The sequence below is a fragment of the Hibiscus syriacus genome, unplaced genomic scaffold (genome assembly GCF_006381635.1).
Source record: "Hibiscus syriacus cultivar Baekdansim isolate YM2019G1 unplaced genomic scaffold, ASM638163v2 tig00112383_pilon, whole genome shotgun sequence".
Lineage (NCBI taxonomy): Eukaryota > Viridiplantae > Streptophyta > Magnoliopsida > Malvales > Malvaceae > Hibiscus > Hibiscus syriacus.
The window spans coordinates 2,123,533-2,146,260 of record NW_024063319.1 but is presented as its reverse complement, the minus strand read 5'-3'; positions in this window follow the sequence as shown (position 1 = coordinate 2,146,260).

The following is a 22,728-nucleotide window of genomic DNA, read 5'->3' as shown; positions in this document are numbered from 1 at the left end:
GAGAAAAATATGAGAGTGGTTTATGTTATTATCTGGAAAATAAGGGGTTTAGCTCCTGATTTGAAAAATGGTAAAATCACACTTTAAGTCATCTTCCCCTTATTTCATAATAATATTATCCTCAATGCTAGATACTTGAGCCCAAACCAAGCCTAAATCCTAATTTATTTTGATCCAACTATCTTACTAAGTTCTTTGGGATTTATTAACGGGTCTTGGGCCAACTCGAACTTCTAACATGGGATTTGGGTTATTATAACTCATCCTAATAAAAAATTTCATCCTCGAAATTTACCTACGAAGAAAAGATGTGGATATTGTAGATGCATATCTTCCTCGGTTTCCCAAGTAGCTTCTTTGGTACCATGGTTCCTCCACAATACTTTCACTAAAGAAATCTTTTTGCTTTGCAGTTCCTTAACATATTTTGCTAAAATCTTTATCGGCTCCTCCTCGTACATCATATCTTGGCTTAAATCAATTTGCTCTGAAGGTAGGATAGAGGAAGGGTCGGAGCGATATCTCCTTAATATAGACATGTGGAACATGTTATGGATACGCTCCAACTCCGGAGGTAGGGCTAATCGATAAGCTATAGGTCTGATCCTTTAGAGAACTTCTTATGGTCCTATAAAGTGTGGGGATAACTTTCATTTGCGTCTGAAATATAATACATTCTTCCATAGAGATAATTTAATGAACACCTTATCACCCACATTAAACTCGATGTCCTTACGCTTTAAATACACATATAACCTTTATTTGTTGGATACTTCTTTCAACCGATTCTGAACTAATCTAACTTTCTTTTCGGTCTCTTTAATCAAGTCAGGACCCACTAACTTCCCTTCACTAAGTTCAGTCCAACACAGGGGAGTCCTATATTTGCGTCCATACAAAGCTTCATACAATGCCATTTGGATGCTAGACTTGTAGTTGTTATTGTATGCAAACTATACTAGCAACAATTGGTCCTCCTAATTACCCTCAAGGTCTATAATCACGCACCTAAGCATGTCTTCAAGAACTTGAATAACACACTCTGACTGACCACCAGTATGAGGGTGAAAAGCAATATATAATGCAGCATGGTGCCTAAGGATTGGTAAAGAAACTTCTAGAATCGAGAAGTGAATCGATGATCACTATCTGATATAATCGAAACTTTAACTCCATGCACCTTTACTATTTCACGGATATACAACTTTGCTAGCCTCTCTAGGGTGAAATCCATCCACGTGGGAGAAAATGAGCCGACTTAGTTAATTGGCCTACAATAACCCATATTGCATCATGTATTTGTCTCGTCATATGTAGCCCGGTTACAAAGTCCATAGTCACCCTTTCCCACATCCACTGAGGGATTTGAATCAGCTGAAGCAACCCTGAGGGAACCTGGTGTTCTACCTTAACTTGTTAAAATACCAAACATTTAGCCACAAACTTGAACACTTTCCTTTTCATACTTGACTGAAAATATAACGGTCGAAGTTCTTGATACATCATATTGCTTCCCATGTGAATTGAGAGAGGGCTACAATGAGCTTCGTAAAGAATTCTGCTACGCAAAGGCTTGACTGTGGGTACACATAATCGACCTCTAAAGTATAATACATCTTCATCTCTTAACTCAAAACTTGAAGCTTCGCCTCGGTGAACTTGTTCTATACAAGCCCTCAAATGATCATCTGAACCTTGTTACATCTTAATTTCACCCACTAGCATGGGCTCTACTCGAACTTCCGCTAGTAATCCTCCATGCTCAGATAACCTCAACCGTGTTAATAGGGCCCTCAAGTCTATCATTGACTTCCTACTTAGCGCATCTGCAACTACGTTTGTTTTCCCTGGGTGATAGTCAATCACGCAATCATAATCTTTTAACAACTCTACCCACCTATGTTGCCTTAAATTCAATTCTGTTTAGGTAAGTAGGTACTTGAGACTTTTATGATTTGTAAAAATATGATGTTTTTCCCCAAACAGATAATTTCTCCAAATCTTAAGTGCAAACACTACATTTTCTAGCTCCAAGTCGTGGGTAGGGTAATTACGCTCGTGTGGCTTAAGTTAACGGGAGGCATAAGCTACCACTTTTCCTTCTTGCATAAGCACACACCCAAGACCATTCAAAGAGGCGTCACTATACACTATGAATTTTTTACCCGATTCTAGATGGGTTAAAACTGGCGCTTAGGTTAAAACAAACTTCAATTGCTCAAAGATTTTCTGGCACTTTTCGTTCCAAACAAACGTAACTCCCTTTTGTTATAACTTCATCAAAGGTGCATCTATCATTGAGAACCATTTTACAAACCGACGGTAATAGCTCGCAAGACCTAGGAAACTACAAACTTTCATCACATTCTTTTACAGTTCCTATTCTAACATGACTTACTTTTTTTGGGATCTACCCAAATATCTTCTTCTCAAACTACGTGGCCTAAAAATGATACTTCAGGTAACCAGAACTCACACTTTCCAAACTTAGCATACAACTGACGATCTCGTAAATTCTGTAAAACTGTGAGAAGGTGTTGGTTGTGTTCTTCTTCAGATCGCGAGTGCACCAGTATATCATCTATGAAAACCACCATGAACCGGTCTAAGTACAGGTGGAAAACGCGGTTCATTAAGTCTATGAATGTCATCGGGGTATTGATAAGTCCAAACGGCATCATAAGGAATTCATAATAATCATACATTGTTCTAAACACTGTCTTGATATATCAACATCCTTAACCCTCAACTGTTCATAGCCCAACCTTATATCTATCTTTGAGAAAAACAAGCCCCTTTAAGTTGATCAAAAAGGTTATCTATCCCAGGAAGAGGGTATCAATTTTTTATGGTTAACTTATTCAGCTGACGGTAACTGATACATAACCTCATCAACTTATCTTTCTTCCTTACAAAAAACACCAGAGCTCCCCAAGGAGAGGTACTTGGTCGAATGAAACCCTTCTATAGAAGCTCTTGAAGTTGAACCTTTAATTCTTTAAGCTCGTTCGGTATTATGCAATAAGGTGCAATAGAAACCAGAGCAGAACTCTGTAACACCTCAATAATGAACTCCAATTCTATATTCGGGGGTAACCTTGGTTATTCCTCAAAAAATACATCTATAAAATCTCTTATGGTTCTTCTATCCCCGATCGAAGAACTTGTAACCCGGGTATCAACCAAATGCACTAAGAAAGCTTCATAACACTTCTCAATCATCCTCTGAGCCTTGATTACTGAAATCATTCTTGAACACCCAGATTTTCCACTACTCATAACCACGTTAGTTTCATCCCCTTTTCTAAGCTTTAGTCGTCTGGCCTTATATCTTTAACTTGCATCATACTCTGAGAGCAATCTATACTTAGAATCATAGCAAACTCTCTTAACGGAAGCATCATAAGATCGGTAGGGAAGGTTTGACCATGGATTTATATAGGATAGCGACGATGGATCTTATCGACTATAACGTCCAACTCTAACGGACTAGATACTATAACCCTTATCTTTAGGTTCTCGACTGAAATGTTTATTTCTTGAGCTAGGTCATAACATATATAGGAATGCGTAGACCCTGGATCTATTAATGTTGTAACCAAAATGGAAAAAACAATAAATATACCTAAAATCACATCGGCTAGGTTATACTCATCTTGAGTTATCATAGTATACTGTCGAGAATCCACTCATGGCTTTAAATTGGCCACAAACCTATCAGCACCCTTCCATGCTGGCCAGAAGCGTGAGTATCACCTCTAGAGGGTCTTCTACCCCTCTGAATTGACTGGCCTGATCTCTGCCCCTTACTCAGTACAACTTTCTGTGCCTCTGGATAATCCCGGATAAAATGGTCAAGAGAGTCACAACCATAACATCTTCATTTTCCAAAGTGGCATACTCTCATATGCTTCTTCCCACAAGTCTGACAGTTGGGATATGTTGTTCTTGTTGATTCCCAATAACTAGCTACTAACGTGGCCATCAATGGTCATCTACGAGACCCTGATCTACCACCACAATTTAAATTTTGTCCTCATCTTCTGGACTATCATGTTGGGTTCTCTACGAATCTTAAGAATCCTTGGCCCTTTTGGCCGGTGCCTGAATAGATCTAGAAAACTCTATTGTCACATGATTCTACTCTAGAACTGCGTTAGAGGCTCTAGCTCTCATCCCCACAACTCTCTCAACCCCCTTAACTTGATGTACCAATTCAGAAAAGACCCTAGGTGGGTCAACATCAACATGAGTGAGGATGTGGAGGTGGAGGCCTTCCCTAAACCTCCTAAAGTGGTGATACTCTATTAGAATCATCTCTGGTGCATAACAACTTAACCGAAGAAACTCTACCTCGTATTTTATCACCGAGAGGTCACCTTGCTTCAGATTAAGGAACTGTATCTCAGACTATTAACATGAACTTCCCCGATATACTTTGATCTGAACTCTGATAAGAAAAGCTCCCATATTGCATCTCAGGCTCCATAGATAGGTTAATTGTCTCCCACCAGTCGATGGCATCACCCTTAAGCAAGGAAATGGCACACTCTAAATTACCCTCGTGAGTCAGGTGAAATTTTTTGAGTGTTCAGAGTATCTCCCTAAGCTAATGATATACATCAACTGGGTCATCATCTCCCGAGCCAAAGAATTATGTCGTTTTATATTTGCGTAAATATTCGACCAGTGATTCCTGAGGTGGTTCTACCAGAGGGGCTGGATGTAACACACATCTCTCGTATTCCTTTATGTATACAGGCTACAGATGTCACACCACTTTTAAAACAGTTTCCCATTTGAAAATCTGTATAATTTTGTTTAAATTTTTACAAACCATTATAATTTACTTATAATTAAAACATGCATTAAACTAAAATAAACAAATAAAAGAGATGTTTCACATTTCACCATTTTACAGTAGTTTAATTCAAAAGCTTTTCAGAGCATTTCTACTAAACCTATTACATGCCGACTAAAATATATCAAAAGTAGACAGGTATATCATACTGTTACTGATGAGGCGACTTTGACTCGATGTCCGATGATCTCCTTACTCAGATTGTATTCAATATACGCGTGAAATAAACACATGTTAAGTATTACTTAGTGAGGCATATTTAATCATAAGTAACTTATAAACATAAATATGGGGTAACAATTCTAATATCGAGCAACTCTTTACACTTTATTATAAACCTTATAACTTTTCACCATTAGTGCTAATATGGTTATTTACTAACTTTCTATTCATGTTCATTTATTAGAATGCACAAGTAGTACCTATATGGTAATTCATCAACTTATGATGAATTTCGTGGTTTTGTACACACAGTGCCTGTACGGCTATTCATCCACTCATGATGAATTATGTGGTTTTGTACACATAGTGCCTGTAAGGCTATTCATCAACCCATGATAAATTCCGTGGATTTGCACACCTAGTGCCTGTACGGCTATTCATCAACTCATGATGAATTCCGTGGATTTGCACACATAGTGTCTATACGACTATTCATCAACTCATGATGAATTCCTTAGTTTTGCACACATAGTGTCTATATGACTATTCATCAACTCATGATGAATTTCGTGGTTTTGCACACATAGTTCATGTATGGCTATTCATTAACCCATGATGAATTTCGTGGTTTTACACACATAGTGCCTTGTACGACTATTCATCAACCCATGATGAATTCCGTGGATTTGTACACATAGTGCATGTACTACACTTAGTACTGATACACCATTACAACATATGTTTTAATAAAGATCTATTTATAATTCCTAATGAACATGATAAATGCACTCACATGGCTTCCCCGCTATGTATCCAGAACGTAAGGTTGATTACTCCGGTACTTTACCTTTGCCCTTAGTTTTGCTTATCTCGGGAGCTTGGTTTCGATCTACTCAAGCATCCATTTAAAACATGTACCATACCCAATGTTAGTATATTTTCTAACCATTATGCTTAAACAATATTCAAAAGAACATACCATTAACTTTCTATAACAATATCAACCTATGTTTAACATTTCTGGCTCCATAGTATCGATACCCTTACTATGGTATCGATACACTATACTATGGTATCGATACTCTACTATGGTATCGATACCATTTTTGCATTCTGTTTCGAAATAGTATCGATGCCTTCCCTTCGGTATCGATACACCCCCTTCGGTATCGATACTCCCCCTTCGGTATCGATACTAATTGAATCAATATCGATACTACTTAGCAAGTTCACCCTATTTTTAGCCTGTAGTATCGGTACTGTTCTATCAGTACCGATACCCGTACCCATAATTTTCCAGTTTCAATTCGATTATCACCCAAATGAGGGTTAAATTTCGTTATATATACACCATACAATGTTATTAAACTCTTATTTAATTATCCATACTAACATTCCTTCATTTAATCTCTTTAAAAATCTAAAATCTTCCAAGAACAATCAATTCTAAGAATCACACCACTTTTCCTAATGTGTTCTTAATCATATCCAATGTTTCTAATCTCTCATTTACCTCTTTGACAAGTTAAATATACCATTAAACATCCATAAACACATATTTTAACATATCACTCAAAAACCCATTTTCTTCAATCTCTATTATCTCATCCATAACTTAGTTTTGATCCCCTTTAATCCTTCCTTAAGCTTCTAGTATACTCAATACTTCAAAACACAACCAAAAACAAAGGAAAAAACTAGTAAATTGAAAACTCACCTTGGAGCTATGGAGGAGAGTATGTACGGGAAAGAAGAAAAAGGAAAGGAGTTGACCAAATTTACTCCCCTTACTCTATACTTTAATACCTTAAAAGAAATGAATTTTAAATTCATCTAACTCCAATTGACCAAAATGTCCTTTTAATCCTCCATTACTATAATTTAGTTTAAACTATTCTTCCCAATTCATTCTCATCTTTTATTAATGAATCAAATAGATTCTTAAATCTTAAATCCTTTCAATAAAATCCCTAATTCAACATTTGGGGCATTACACTAGAGGTGCAAGTGGGGGAGGTGGCGTGATCGAAGTCTTAGGGATGACTTACACTATACATCTGAACTTAGCTATTAAATCCCAAAAGAAGGTCGCTTCATCGACCACTACCTCTTTTAGAACCTCAAACTCGGTGTCAAAAAAAAACTCATCTCTTGAGTCGCCTGCTAGAGAGGCGTGACTCTCTACTCTACTCTCTTGGCTATGATCTGAATCTCCTTCCAAACTTATACTCTAAAATGAATAAGAAAAATGAGGGTTACTATTATTATTCCAGACTCAAAAATATATCTCAAAATTATAAAGGCATGTATGTATATAAACCTTTATTAACTCTAACATATGGGTCCTAGAAATGACTCAACCTTAAACCTTAAACCCTAAACATAAACCCTAGAATGACTCAACCTGACGCTCTGATCCCACTAAATGTAACATCCTAATCTAGTACGACCCAAAGATCAATGGACTATGACGTCACACGGACCACTAGATGTGGCCGACCAAAAATTTTCTTTTAAAAATAACATATTCATTTACATAAATCCATAACTTGATATGCATAAAGACATACTTAAAAAATACTTTTTCTACAAATTTGGGAACCCACACAATAACTTGAGTTTGAGTTTACAAAATATTCAAACCTTACATCTTGACCTGACATATACGGGTTTATTTACAATACATGTCTCTAGTACAAAAGTTGAGACATGCTCAAAGCTGGATGCTGATACTATCTGGTCTAGGTAAGGCTCCTCCAAAATGCTTTTGATCCTACTCTACGCACGAAAACAAATTCTAAACGTTGAGCTCACAAGCTCAGTGACACACTAATAACCAATCTAAACTACATGCATCCTTTATTGATCATACTTAAAACATATTTAATTCATACTTGCTAGCATTCGAGTATGTTAACGAAAACATACATACAATGGTAGACATCATGGTGCAGCTGAGGGGCTATATCTCAAAGCTCACGCACCCTTATATCCTATCTAGGGTGGAAATTCATAATTCTACATCGGATTACGTCACCCGTTAACTTGCTCTGTCGAGCCTTGGGGCATCTACGGCCAATTAGCAAAAATGTACCTATAGCACGATCTTAGGGTTGGCCATATCTTAGCATACAAATGTTCTCTTATATTCTAGAGGGATGTAGGTGTCTGTCTTGTTTCCCAAACGTGAACAATGCAAGTCTTGTGATTCCTTAAATTACAGGGTTTTAAAGTTAAATTTAACTTGTTAATATTGTTTTCACTTAATGTCTTATTGAAAGATTAAAGAGTGGGTTGGGTTACTCAAGCATGTTTCTAAAATTTCCTAGAATTTTTTATCTTTGAAAATAAGGTAGTATTGATACTGACACGTCGGTATGTCAGTATCGATACTGACTCAGAAGTATCGATACCCCTACTTGAGTATCGATAGCAACAGCTTAAAATAGACCTTGAGAAAATGGGTAGTATCGATACCCCTATAGGGAGTATTGATACCCAGCCCTTGGTATCAATACTCCTATAAGTATCGGTACCAAAATGGTATTTTGGATTTTCAGTATCGAAACATTTCCCTCAAGTATCAAGACCGAGCCTAGAGTATTGATACTCTATGCATGAGTATCGATACTCATGCTTTAAAACTCATGCATTTTTTCCCAACATATGAACAGTATCGATATTGGCATCCGAAAATACCTTGTTTGAGCATATTCAACCCTTCTAAACTGTCTTAAAAACCCTAAGGAGGTCCACAACCATTATTAGTAACTTATTTAAGTTTATTATAAAATGATAATATTAAAGATCATTTTGTTATTTTTAAAATTTCAGTGATAAAAATGAAAACTTACTCATACTTTAGTGACCATTTATATAATTTACCCTTGATTATAATTTTAACACATTTAAATATTCAATAATCTTTGATTTATCTGGGGTGAATACAAGTTACTATCTATTAAAAGACTTCAATCATCTGACAATGAACGCTTATACCCCTACATTTGCGGTGCTCAAACCTGAGATCTCAAGGGATAACAACAAATCCCTTAACCACTGAAATCGCTTGGTTTGTACACTCTTATCCCTCAACCATAAGATCAAATCAACTACACTATTAGCCATTTAACTTTTAAATTGCTTGCACTTTGGTCGTTAAAATCAAAAAAAAATTATTGGAGTCACTACCATTAAGAAAAGCTTTCATTCCGATCAATAAAAAAAATTAATAGTGGATTCAACTTATCATCATCTTATTGATAAGAAAATAATGACAATTTTACCTTGAGTGAGGATGAGGTTCAACCTAGTACGCTTTGTAAAAGGGTCTTAGGCTTAACCGCTAAGCCAAGTTATTGACTTTGTATAATTTCACAAAATAATATTTGAAGAATGACCTTAGACTCTTTTGAAATAAATGAAGAATGTCCTAGGTTCGAGTTTCAACTCCACCCAAGGTTATTCTTTAGATATAATTTTTTAAAGGATAAATTAGGTTAAAAACTTGCCTGAATGATTAAGTTATATTTTCATCATTTTCTTATTAATAAAACAACGATACGTGTCATCTTTTTATTGGATGATATTAATTTATTAAAGAGAATGGTATGTAAACATATCGACTCACTTACCATTGATATATGGACATACCACGTTAGCAGTCGCTTATGGTTTAACGGCCTGAAAATTCAATGGCATGAATATAGTTTACCGTAATATATATATTAAAGCAATACTTAAGAGGAACTTTTGGATTAATTGGTATATCCTTTGTCGTTAATTGTATCACTGTTTTTTCTTCATTTTAAACACTTTTTTATTATTTATAAGAATATTCACATTTATTTGTAACTTGTATGTTACAAGCTGAATGAAATAACAAAAGAAAACAATCAAATTAGAATGTAAAAGAAATAGTTTGTTTTGAGTCTCTACAAAAGAACACTTAAAATGATTAAAAACAATGATAATTTGAAACAAATAAATCTTGTTGTTAACAATCAATTAATTTAAAGAAATGAAACACTAAATCTCTAAGTAAGATAAGGAGTTCAGATCATAACGTTTGCGAATAAAGTGAAATAAATTGGGAGAGTACCCCAAGTAATGAGCCTCTACGAAATCTGATCTTACACTAGAGATTGAATGGAACAAGAAAGTAGGGATTTATTTGCTAGAATTTCAAAAGAAAACAATTAAACAAGAAAGTGAAAGGATGATTATATTTTGAGATGAGTATTTTACACAAAAGAAACACTTAATTGGTGAAAATTAATACCAACATTTAGTTGGTTTATTGAGATGAAATACTAGATTCCTTAATATGTTGATATGTTTAAATTTTACATTGTGAATGAAACAAAATAGGTTGAGAGGGTCGTTCTTATAATGAACTTCTGTAACATGTGATTTAGATTAATTGATCAATAAATCAGCTAAATATAGTTGGAAAAGTATACGAAAAATAATGATGATACGAAACAAATAAGTATTGGTCTATTTTAACTAAAAGTTCCATGCTTTATTTATATAACTAATTAGAGGATATGAAACTTCATATACTTTAAGATTTGATAGACAAAGAAGTGATATTGAAATTGAAGATGTGACTTACGTAATAAGTCTAAAGGAAGTACAAGTATGTTAAGGATATAATGCAAATATTTTAAAGAAAATGAAGAGTTCAAATAACATCAATCCTACTATCACTTAAATCCGGTTAGCCCCTATTCTCTGTTATTTAACTGTGTCTCCAAGCCTCCTTACAAACTTGGTCATTATCATAATCATAAAGCATGTTTGTGTTGAAACAAAAAGTCTTAATTATGAACATGAAAGCGAAAACCAAAAAACAAATACTATAATGATATATGAATATTATAGGGTATTGCTTGCAGCTCAATTTGCATGCATGAGATTGAAACGCCAAGCATGACACTCTAAAACCTACTGCAGCTCAATAACAGTCCACGTTGCTTATTATATTTTTAAAATATAAATATTTAAAATTTAAAATATTAAAATAAATATTAAAATACCATAAATTATAATTATTATTTATTAAATAAAAATTATTAAAATGTAAAATTTAAAATAAATAAATATTTATTATACTATTAAGAAAAATTAAACCTGAGTAAAAAGTAAAAAAATAATTAAAATATCAAACATGCGAGAATAAGGGATACATCATTTGAAAATAAGAGTAAAATCTCTATAGTAGTACAAATAAAATGAGTTCTCAACAATTATTTATATTGCATTACAAATAATTCTCATCCAATCAAATTTATATTATTTTAATCACAAATTTATTAATTCATAAATATCTTTTTAATATCATAGTAGATTAATACCGAAATTTTCTTTAGATATATCAAAATTTACAACTAACTCTACAATATATATGTTCTATCATACTTCATAATATTATTATGTGTTTCAAAATAATGACACTAATAACAACATTGATGAAAATAAAATGCTTAAGTGAAAGAATCAAATTCTAAGAGGGGTTAAAAATAAAAATCAAAGAACTAAAGGGCTTAACATATATTTTTAGTATTTTAAGTTTAAAATATTTGTATTTTAAAAAAAATTAAATAAGGACTTAAACTTTTGTAAACACCAATTTTGTCCCACATGATGTGCCAAGTCCCATTTTCGTCAAAGCCACCGAATTATAGACAAATCTGCACCAAAGTCAATAACTCACCTAAACCATTCACCAAATAAAGCAAGCAAGGAAAAAACAAAAAAAAAAACAAAAAGGATTAGGCGAAGAAAAAGAAATAAATCAGAAGGGAAAACGAGAGATTGGAGGAGGGGGAGTATTTGATGTAGGGGGTCTGGAACAAAAAAAAAAGAAAGTAGAGAGAAATCGAGAACCTCAAATCAAAGAGAGAAAGAGAAACACAAACCTTGGTCGAAAAGTTATCGGTAACACCAAAAGACATCGGTGTCTTGTAGATATGTGGTTTTAGGGTCGGATTAAGGCTAAGGGGGCTTGGAACTGGGTTGTGAAGAGCAAGAGGAGTCTTTTGAGGGCTTCTCTCTCTCCGGCCACCATAAGCACCGCCGTGGGCTGACGGTGGCGGTGGCGACGATAACCTTATTTGTTGAGGAGTTGAGAGAGTTTGAGACTCTCTCTCTCCCCCTGATTTGAGAAAGACCAAATGAGAAAATGAAGAAAGCTAAGCACGTTTTTGGGCTTATAAACCTTGACCTAAACGATGTCGTTTAGGGAGGGTCTATTTGTATTTTTTCATGGTAAAATTACACGTAGGGGGCCTCTGAGTTTTTAAATTTCGCATATGGATATTTGTTATATTTTATTTATATTGTATTTCATGCCATGCTTTTATAAATTTTTTATTCTAGTCAATTGATCATTATTATGTGAATTTTATTAATATTAGAAATTGTTCTCTTTGTTTATGAAATTTGCATTTTAGTCATTATTTTGTATTTTGGGTTAAATCTTAAATTAGCTTGTATGTTGTACTTTCGTTATATTTTAGTCCCGTTTTAATTTATTATGCATTTTTTTAATATTCGAATTTGGTCATCATATTTGTATATCTTTTGTTTTGGTCACTGATTTGATATTGAATGTTTTTGTTTAATTATATATTAATCCTCTATGTTTCATGTGTATTTATTTTGGTCAATGTAATTTATATATTTTTAATTATTTCGATTTTTAGCATATAATTTTAGATATTTGTATTTTAGTACTCTAAATTTCAGTTTGTGTTATTTGGTCTTTAAAATTTTGTAATTACTGTTTAGAACTGAAAATTTATGTTTGTTCCATTTTAGTTCTTTAACTTTCTATTTTTGCTATTTTGATCCTTAAAGTTTTTTTTTGTTTTTTTTTTCTCTATTTTGGGCTTTATAAATTTAAATACTTATTTTTATTATTTGTATTTAGGTTTGTAATATTTATTTGTTTTTATTTCAGTCATTTGAATTTCCTTCTTTAAATTAATTAATTCGAAGCAAATTAATTAATGTTCAATAATTGGATCATATTTTAACTTTATATTTGATTCAGGATTTCCACCATTACGACAACGTGTAAGCGACACAGTATCAATTTTGGGCGTTGTGGGGGTGTTAATCCTTCCCCACACGTAATTGACTCCTGAATATGTTTTTAATCGAATCTTTGGTAAAAGCATTCCAGCTTTTATCTTAAAAAATGATTTTTTTTAAATTGTTTTTAAAAGACATTTTAGGTATTCGACCTACCTAACCCAAAGATTGATGGTGACTCTATCCAATTTAATTCAAAATCACTGAATTTTCAAAATTAAAGTCGTAACTGTTTTTAAACAATAAATAATTGTCCCACCTAAAAACGATTATGACAGTTTGGCGACTCCGCTAGGGACTTTTTAGAGAGTCAGCCTGTAAGTCGCTTACACGTTGTCGTTGTGATGGAAATTATGAGTTCGAGTTTTTAGTTAATTTATGATTCATTTATTGAAGTTTGTAATTGCTTCATTTTTTGTTATACTAACATTTTGATTTTTGTTTTCAGATTTGTTCATGTTCTTATCAAGTGGTTTCGTTTTACCTTTGAGTCAAAGGGCTGAATGTTCCTCCTTACACACGTCACGGGCATTTGCATAGCAAAAGCTCTATACCCGAGCTCTGAACCCTTTTTTAGTAGGGGCAAAAATGACGCCTTCGTGAGAATTTATTCTCCGTGCAGGCCTAGCAAGTAACCTTCGGGATTCATATACCTTATGTCTTCGTGTGAATTTATTCTCCGTATGGGCATAAGGGAATATATCCCCTCGAATTGAACTCGATCCGTTTAAGCCTATAATGGGTGAGGATCGAGGGTTTGGCAGCCCAAGGGGGCACCGACATCAAGGACAATTCGAGTACCTTTTTCCTCATAGAGCCAAAACCATGCATATAGTGAACCGTAGAACGGTCAAAATAGGTATAGTAATACGAACCTCTGTCCGTCAGTAAGTAGCCAAATTAAGTGTACACAAAGAAAGAGCATTTATGAACCTTTCTTTTCGCTTTAAATTCTGTTGAATAACAGCATGTGAACTAGATACCATGCGGTTAGGATTAATTTCTTGTAAATACATCTTTGTGGATATAAAACATGTTGGGGTAGGATTACTATCTAATAAAAGCATGCTCGGGTAGATATTATGACGGGGTAGGTGTTATATTCATCTTTGAATGAAATTTTTATCTATACCAATTATCTTGCCTGTACTAACTAATTTCACTTTTTTTTAGTACACTAACTTATCTCCCTTCTTTTGTTTGTCATTTTTTTTCATATTTCTCTGTATTGCATTTACATTGTCATAACATAATGCAAGAGATGTTGATCCATAAAAACGTGTTCGTTAAACCTAAATAATTTACATTAATGGACAAAAGGGTTATAATACAAGAGGTGAAAAACACAAAGGTCTGGTTATGCTCAGAGAGACAATCTGCAAGACAATTCAACCAAGAAGACATGGTAACCGTAATTGAAGAATATTCCACTCTGCTGCATTATAAATGACTCAGAACGAACCGGGTTTACACCAAGCACAAATCAACTTTGGGTTGGCAAAGGTTGCAGGGGTAAGATGAAGGTTGCTGATCTGTAGAGTCTTTTCAAAGACAATAAGAACGAAATGGTAAAAAGATAGTTGAAATTGGAGGTCATTGCTGACAAATTCAAGAAAAATGCAAATGAACTTCGGATAACTTCTATTGATAGAGGGCTCCAATGGCGTTACCGTTAGAGAACATGCTCAGCAAATGATGAAAGCCAGAGATGCATCCATTCGATATTTCTGGGAACAAGTACAAAGAGCAACTCGTCACTTGCACAGTTTAACCAGATAAGCCAGAGCAGTTCGACAGGGTATTCAACTGGCGACAGACAAATGTAGAGAACTAGTCAACCTGTTAGAAGTCATTCAGGGTCTAGAGGATTTATTCAGAATATACCTTTGATATTTTTGTCTCTTAAAAGATAAAACACTTTTGTCTCAATAAAGATATTTATAATAACAGACATGTTTTCGGATCAATGCCTCGAGCATTTAATGCATTTTTGCATATTCATTTCATTTTTAAGCATTTTCATAAACATGGAATTTCTTCATGGAGGATTCAAATGCAGTGTTCATAATCATGTAACACCACATGGAAGAAATATTTTAACAATTAAAAAACTGAAATCAGTACAGTGGGAGCCTGATCAGCTGACTGTAGGGATAAGTCTGCCTGGATGATATGAGAAAAGAGTCCCCATATCCTAAGGGCTACGATGTTGAAGCGGTGTACAGTTACCACATAGGAAGCTCCATACATTCCTCTGAGAACTGTGAGGCATTGAAGTGCAAGATCCAAAACCTGATGGATCATGGGCAATAATCGAAGAAAGGGACATTGCATCTACCATTTGCACTGAGAGCATTTTTTTGTTTGAACATGTTTTTGATCTTTCATATTTTCTTAATCTTTTAAACGACTGAATTTATGATACCTTCTAAGGTGGAATAATTGAACGAATTTTAATCTTTAGTTCTTTGAATATTAAATGAATTAAGGATTCTTTTAATTCTTCAAGAATTATAGATTTTTTACATATGGCCAGATCAGACCTTTCTTATCCTGTTCCAGAAAATAAAAACAAAAAATCCCTAAATTCTTTACCCAGAATAATCCATGGAGAATCATACTGATACCTTTGAGTCAATAAAGTCACACCATTGTCTTTTTAGACTCAACACTGACATCTTTATACAAATAAAACTTGCAGACGTGGAATGTTCACTTGAACATGAACCTTCATACCAGAATAAAAAATGTGGCACATCTCGAAGCAATCTTTTGAGGATGAGCCTGAGCAATTGAGGTATGCTGGAAACAAGAAGTAGAAAAGAGAATTACTTCGAAATAATTCTATCATGCATTAATTACATTGTTTCATTTAAGGAATAAAAATTAATCCTGAAAATCTATCCCCATGGAGATACCTTTTTTGCGAAGACTTTTGTTTATGAGATGATGAACGACTTTGTTTCATTTATCCATATATGTATATATATATCCCTTGTTGTCCCCTTTTGAGCCTATAATATTTTTTCTTCTGATTCAACCCTAACTAAGGATCACCCTCCATACTGGGGGGCAAGGTGAAAGAAATATGCTCACATGAGTGAATACGTCAATCCAAAGGAGATACCAAAAAGTGAATCAAGTGCCAAGTGTGAAGATCCAATCAGAACAAAGAGTAAAAAGAAAAAAGAAATAAAAACAAAAAACAAAGAAAAAGAAAAAAAAGAAAGCAAAGAAAAATGAACAAGAAGCACATGTAAAGATCCCCTCGAGTCAAATGACACATCGAGCATCAAAATATGAGATTGATCAAGCACAATTATTCTAGAATCACTTCACTCGAAGATCATAGAGCATCAAGAGAGAGACACATACGAGCAGATTCAAGTTGAGTAAGACAAGATTGAAGGCATCATAATGAATTGATCATTGGTTCAATACTCTGAAACACTTGTTTGGGCCTATTTATCTTTTTCTTTCATAACCATGAACCATGGCCTACGTTACGTGTCTTAAAAAGTCTCTTCTAATCATACATGGATTTCTAAACAGAAGAGACTATCTTCAGATTTCATCCTGCCCATCAGGATTAATTTTTATTTGCAAAAAGTTTTCTAAAAACTTTAATGCATGATAGAGAAAATAACAAAGGGGGTTCAAGATATAAATTCTAAATGACGTATTGAAACTAAAGGAGAATTTGAGTTGAAACCCTGAAAGGCATCTCGAATATAAAAATTATGCAGCTGAGGCGATAACACAAATTCCTTGACTAGGCATTGCACAATGTGTGACCATAAAAGCTGGGAGCCGGCGAACACTTCCAGTAGATGAGCATACAAGCTACCCCATCAGATCAGTGAACATCAAAGAAATAAGAAGGCCAAACTATTAACCAAACACAAGAACTTGAGACTTTCTTATTGTTTTCTTTCTTAACCATTTCCCGAAAATAGCTTTGATATTGATACTTGTCAAATAGCTATAATTTATTGAAGGATTAACAATGTAATTAATTCTTTGATGTCCAATGAACTCTAGTTTTATGATTCATCTCAATTGTGAAACCTAAAAATGGGCAATATTTTTGAAAACTTTTGATTAAACATTTTTCAAAACTCTTATAATACATTTTCAGAACTTTTGGAAATAAAAGAAGAAGAAAAACACTTTTCAAATAAGACAATCTCTCTAGAGTGGATCTTAGTATTTGACATGTGGCTCTCAGACACAAAGCTCATGTTTAGAATCAGTGCTGAAGCAAACAATGAGGAACAATGAGGCATCTTTAAAGATTCAATAACAAATGTTGGGGCATATTTGGAGATTTAACATTGAATATTGGGGCATATTTGGGGATTCAACATCCTGATGCAAACGATCAGATCTTCTGAAGGCATTTTCTCCACATGTAGAAACAAGCAGACAAAGCATGATGAGATAAAACTAATTCATGTTGCATGCATCTTAGACATACTTAAGATCATCACATTCATCATTTTTTATACATATTTTTTGCAGCTTTTAGAGTCAAGTTTCAACTTCAAGAAGAAAGATACTCGATTCAAAAGCACATTCAGAAATTGATGGTGGATGCTCAACTTTACAGCGAATGAACGTCTGTCAACAAACAACTTTCCAATTTCATTCAAAGTCAATTTTAACTTCACAATGAAGGATATTGTACTAAACAAAAAATTTCCCAGTTTCATTCAGAGTCAATTTCAACTTCACAACGAAGGATATTGAACTCGAAACAACACAATTTGCTCGAGAGTATATTTCAACTTCACGACGAAGGATATCTAACTCGAAGCCAAACTTTACAATGAAGGGGTCATCTACGGTTTCAACTTCACGATGAAGGGAATCGTGTTCACCTGCAACATACAATACTTGGATTTCAACTGCACGACGAAGGATATTCAAGTCAAGGCTCAACTTCACGACGAAGGGGCCATCCACGATTTCAACTCCAAGACGGAGGATATCGTACCCACAGATCCATGATTTCAACTCCACGACGGAGGATATCGTGCCCACACAACCATGGTTTCAACTTCACGACGAAGGGAATCATGTCCACCCACAACATACAATACGTGGATTTTAACTTCACGATGAAGGATATTCAAGTTAAGGCTCAACTTAACGACGAAGGGGCTATCCATGATTTCAACTCCACTACGGAGGATATCGTACCCATGGATCCACGATTTCAACTCCACGACGGAGGATATCGTGCCCACACATCCACGGTTTCAACTTCACGATGAAGGGAATCGTACACACAAGTAGCATACATCTCTAGATTCGATTTCAACTTCACGACGAAGGATATCCAACTCAAAGAAGGAGTGTCTGACAATAAACTTTCTAGTTTCAGAGTCAATTTCAACTTCACGACGAAGGATATTGGCCTCGAAACAATGTAACTAAGATTGGATTTTAACTTCACGATGAAAGATATCCAATTCAAGGCCCAACTTCACAATGAAAGAGCCATCTACGATTTCAACTTCACGACGAAGAATATCGTGTCCATAAGCAACAATGCAACCCCTAGATTTCAACTTCACAATGAAGGATATCCAAATCAAAGCTCAACTTCACAGCGAATGAGCCATTCACGATTTCAACTTCATAACGAAGGATATCGTACCCAAAAGATTGACCCAACTTCACGATGAAGGAGTCATCCGTGATACAACAATAAAAAAATCAGTTTCATTCAGAGTCAATTTCAATTTCACAGCGAAAGATATTGAACTCGAAAGTGATGTAATTTACAAGATTGGATTTCAACTTCACAACGAAAGACATCCAATTCGAAGCTCAACTTCACGACGAATGAGCCATCCATGATTTCAACTTCACGAAGAAGGATATCATACCCAATGGATTGACTTAGTATCACAACAAACATTGTCATCCACCGACTAGATTTTCTCATCACGTAGGAACCATGTCGTCCCTCGACTAGGTCTCCTCATTATGTAGGAACCATGTCATCCCTCAACTAGGTCTCCTTATCACGTAGGAACCATGTCATCCCTCGACTAGGTCTCATCATCACATAGGAACTGTGTCATCATCCTTTAGATAACTATTCATCCTCATCACGTAGGATCCATGTTATCATTCTTATACGACCCGAACTCTTCAGAACGTATGAGGCGTGTCGTCCCCCCAAATCAAGCAACAAATCTCAAAAAATTATTATTATTATTATTATTATTATTATTATTATTATTATTATTATTATTATTACAACTTTTACATTTTGTAGGCCCAGAAATGAAGCCATTACAAGAAGCCCAAACGGTGAACCAATGCACAGCTCACATGGAAAACTCATCAGGTTTTTGCTTCAGCTCCAATAGCCCATTAGGACCTAACTGATCCGAAATTGACCAAACTTCCTCAACGAGAAGGAACAGTGTCATCTTCAGCAAATAATTTACTTGAAAGAGGCCAGATCTTTTCAACGTAAATGAGCAACATCATCTTTAGCATCAAAATTACCTCCAAGAAGAATGTTGTCAACAAACAATGATTATTCGAAGAAATGGGAGTCGATCAAAGAAGAGCTTGCTCAACTGATGCCTTTAAAGAAGAGTGAATAGTTCATAATAAGAAGAATTCGGAGCTCGAGACTTGTTGACAGTCTAAAAATTGTTGTTTTATTTCCTTTCTCTATTCCTGTTTCACAACAATGAGCAAAGAGGGGCAACTGTAAACACCGATTTTGTCCCATATGATGTGCCAAGTCCCATTTTCGTCAAAGCCACCGAATTATAGACAAATCTGCACCAAAGTCAATAATTCACCTAAACCATTCACCAAATAAAGCAAGCAAGGAAAAAATGAAAAAAAAAAGATTAGATGAAGAAAAAGAAATAAATCAGAAGGAAAAACGAGAGATTGGAGGAGGGGGAGTATTCGGTGTAGGGGGTCTGGAACAAAAAAAAGAAAACATAGAGAAATCGAGAACCTCAAATCAAAGAGAGAAAGAGAAACACAAACCTTGGTTGAAAAGTTATCAGTAACACCAAAAGTCGCTGGTGTCTTGTAGATCTGTGGTTTTAGGGTCGGATTAAGGCTAAGGGGGCTTGGAATTGGGTTGTGAAGAGCAAGAGGAGTCTTTTGGGGGCTTCTCTCTCTCCGGCCACCGTAAGCGCTGTCGTGGGCCGCCGGTGGCGGTGGTAACGATAACCTTCTCGTTGAGGAGTTGAGAGAGTTTGAGACTCTCTCTCCCCCCTGATTTTTGAGAGAAAGACCAAATGAGAAAATGAAGAAAGCTAAGCCCGTTTTTGGGCTTATAAACCCCGACCTAAATGACACCGTTTAGGGAGGGATATGTTTGTATTTTTTTGGTGGTAAAATTACACGTAGGGGGCCTTCGTGTTTTTTAAATTTCGCATATGGATATTTGTTATATTTTATTTATATTGTATTTCATGCCATTCTTTTATAAATTTTGTATTCTGGTCACTTGATCTTTATTATGTGAATTTTATTAATATTAGAAATTGTTCTCTTTGTTTATGAAATTTGCATTTTAGTCATTGTTTTGTATTTTGGGTTAAATCTTAAATTAGCTTGTATGTTGTACTTTCATTATATTTTAGTCCCGTTTTTAATATATTATGCATTTTTTTAATATTCGAATTTGGTCATCATATTTGTGTATCTTTTGTTTTGGCACTGATTCTATATTGAATGTTTTAGTTTAATTATATATTAATCCTCTATGTTTCATATGTATTTATTTTGGTCAATGTAATTTATATATTTTTAATTATTTCGATTTTTAGCATATAATTTTAGATATTTGTATTTTAGTCCTTTAAATTTCAATTTGTGTTATTTGGTCTTTAAAATTTCTGTAATTACTGTTTAGAACTAAAACTTTCCGTTTGTTCCATTTTAGTTCTTTAACTTTCTAATTTTGTTATTTTGATCCTTAAAGTTTTTTTTTTGTCTATTTTGGTCTTTATAAATTTAAATACTTATTTTTATTATTTGTATTTAGGTTTGTAATATTTATTTGTTTTTATTTCAATCATTTGAATTTCCTTCTTTAAATTAATTAATTCGAAGCAAATTAATTAATGTTCAATAATTGAATCATATTTTAACTTTATATTTGACTCAAGATTTCCACCATTACGACAACGTGTAAGCGACACAGTACCAATTTTGAGCGTTGTGGGGGTGCTAATCCTTCCCCACACGTAACCGACTCTCGAATCCGTTTTAATCGAATCTTTGGTAAACGCAGACCAGGTTTTGTCTTAAAAAATGATTTTTTTAAAAATCACTGAATTTTAAAAATTAAAGTCGTAACTGTTTTTAAACAATAAATAATTATCCCACCTAAAAACGGTTATGACAACTTTAAAAAAAAGTCAATTTAACCCTCGAACTTTAGAAAAAAACAATTTAGCCTATCAGCCATGTCACTATCCACAGTGGATTGTCACGTTAGTACCATGGACCGTCATATGAGCATCATAATGGTCAACGATTAAAACCATTGGTCAAAGGGACACATTGGATTCCTTTTCTAAGTTTGAGCGTCACATTGAGTAAAAAAAATCGAGGGTTACATTGATTTTTTTTGTAAAAGTATCATTTTTATAGTAGACTTAAAGTGTACCAATGGGCATGGGATTTTTGGGGGAGTAATAAGTGAAATTGTGACCGAATTATATTTTGAGTACATTTGTTTCCTTGAAAATAATTGAAAATTGATTATGTAAAATACATTTAGTAAAATAAATTATATTTTTTAAATTATTTTATAGTGTTTGAATGATTTTGTGTAAATTATTTTTTATTAATTAATAATTTTTCTAAAAAACTATTTGTCATAAATATTAAATACAATAAATAATATTATTTACTAAATATTGATATTATTATTTTAAAATATTATAATAATTTATTTTATATTATTTATGTCAATATTATTGTAAAACAAATATTTATAATTTTATAAATAAAAATATTAAGATTATTATATTTATTAAAATAAAATTATTATAATTATATTAAATTATTTATTAAAATAATATATTATTAAAATATTAAAATTAAAATATTAAAATAAGAATATTATATTATATTTTAAGGAGTATATTAATATATAATAATTCAATAATATTATTTTTATGAAATTAATAAATAATATTATTTTTTAATAATGTAATATATCTTATTAAAATAAAAGAATAATATTATATATTATAATAACATAATTATAATATTAAAATATTATATTATATTATTACAATTATCTATAAATATTAGTTAATAATTATATTTTTATTAAAATGATACTAAAATAGTATGTTAATATTAAATATGCAAAATAATAATGTTTTAAATATTTATGTTTTAAAATGAAAAGTTCGTAAAATAATTTATGAAAAATCAGACCGTAAATTATTTTCTAAAAAATACAAAAATATTAATTTATCAAAAAAATAAATTACATTGATCATTTGTTTATTGTCAACCAACACTGAAAAATGAGAAAAAAAACATTTTCAAAAAATCAATTACAGAGAAACAAACAAACAAGAATATTTAATTCGATT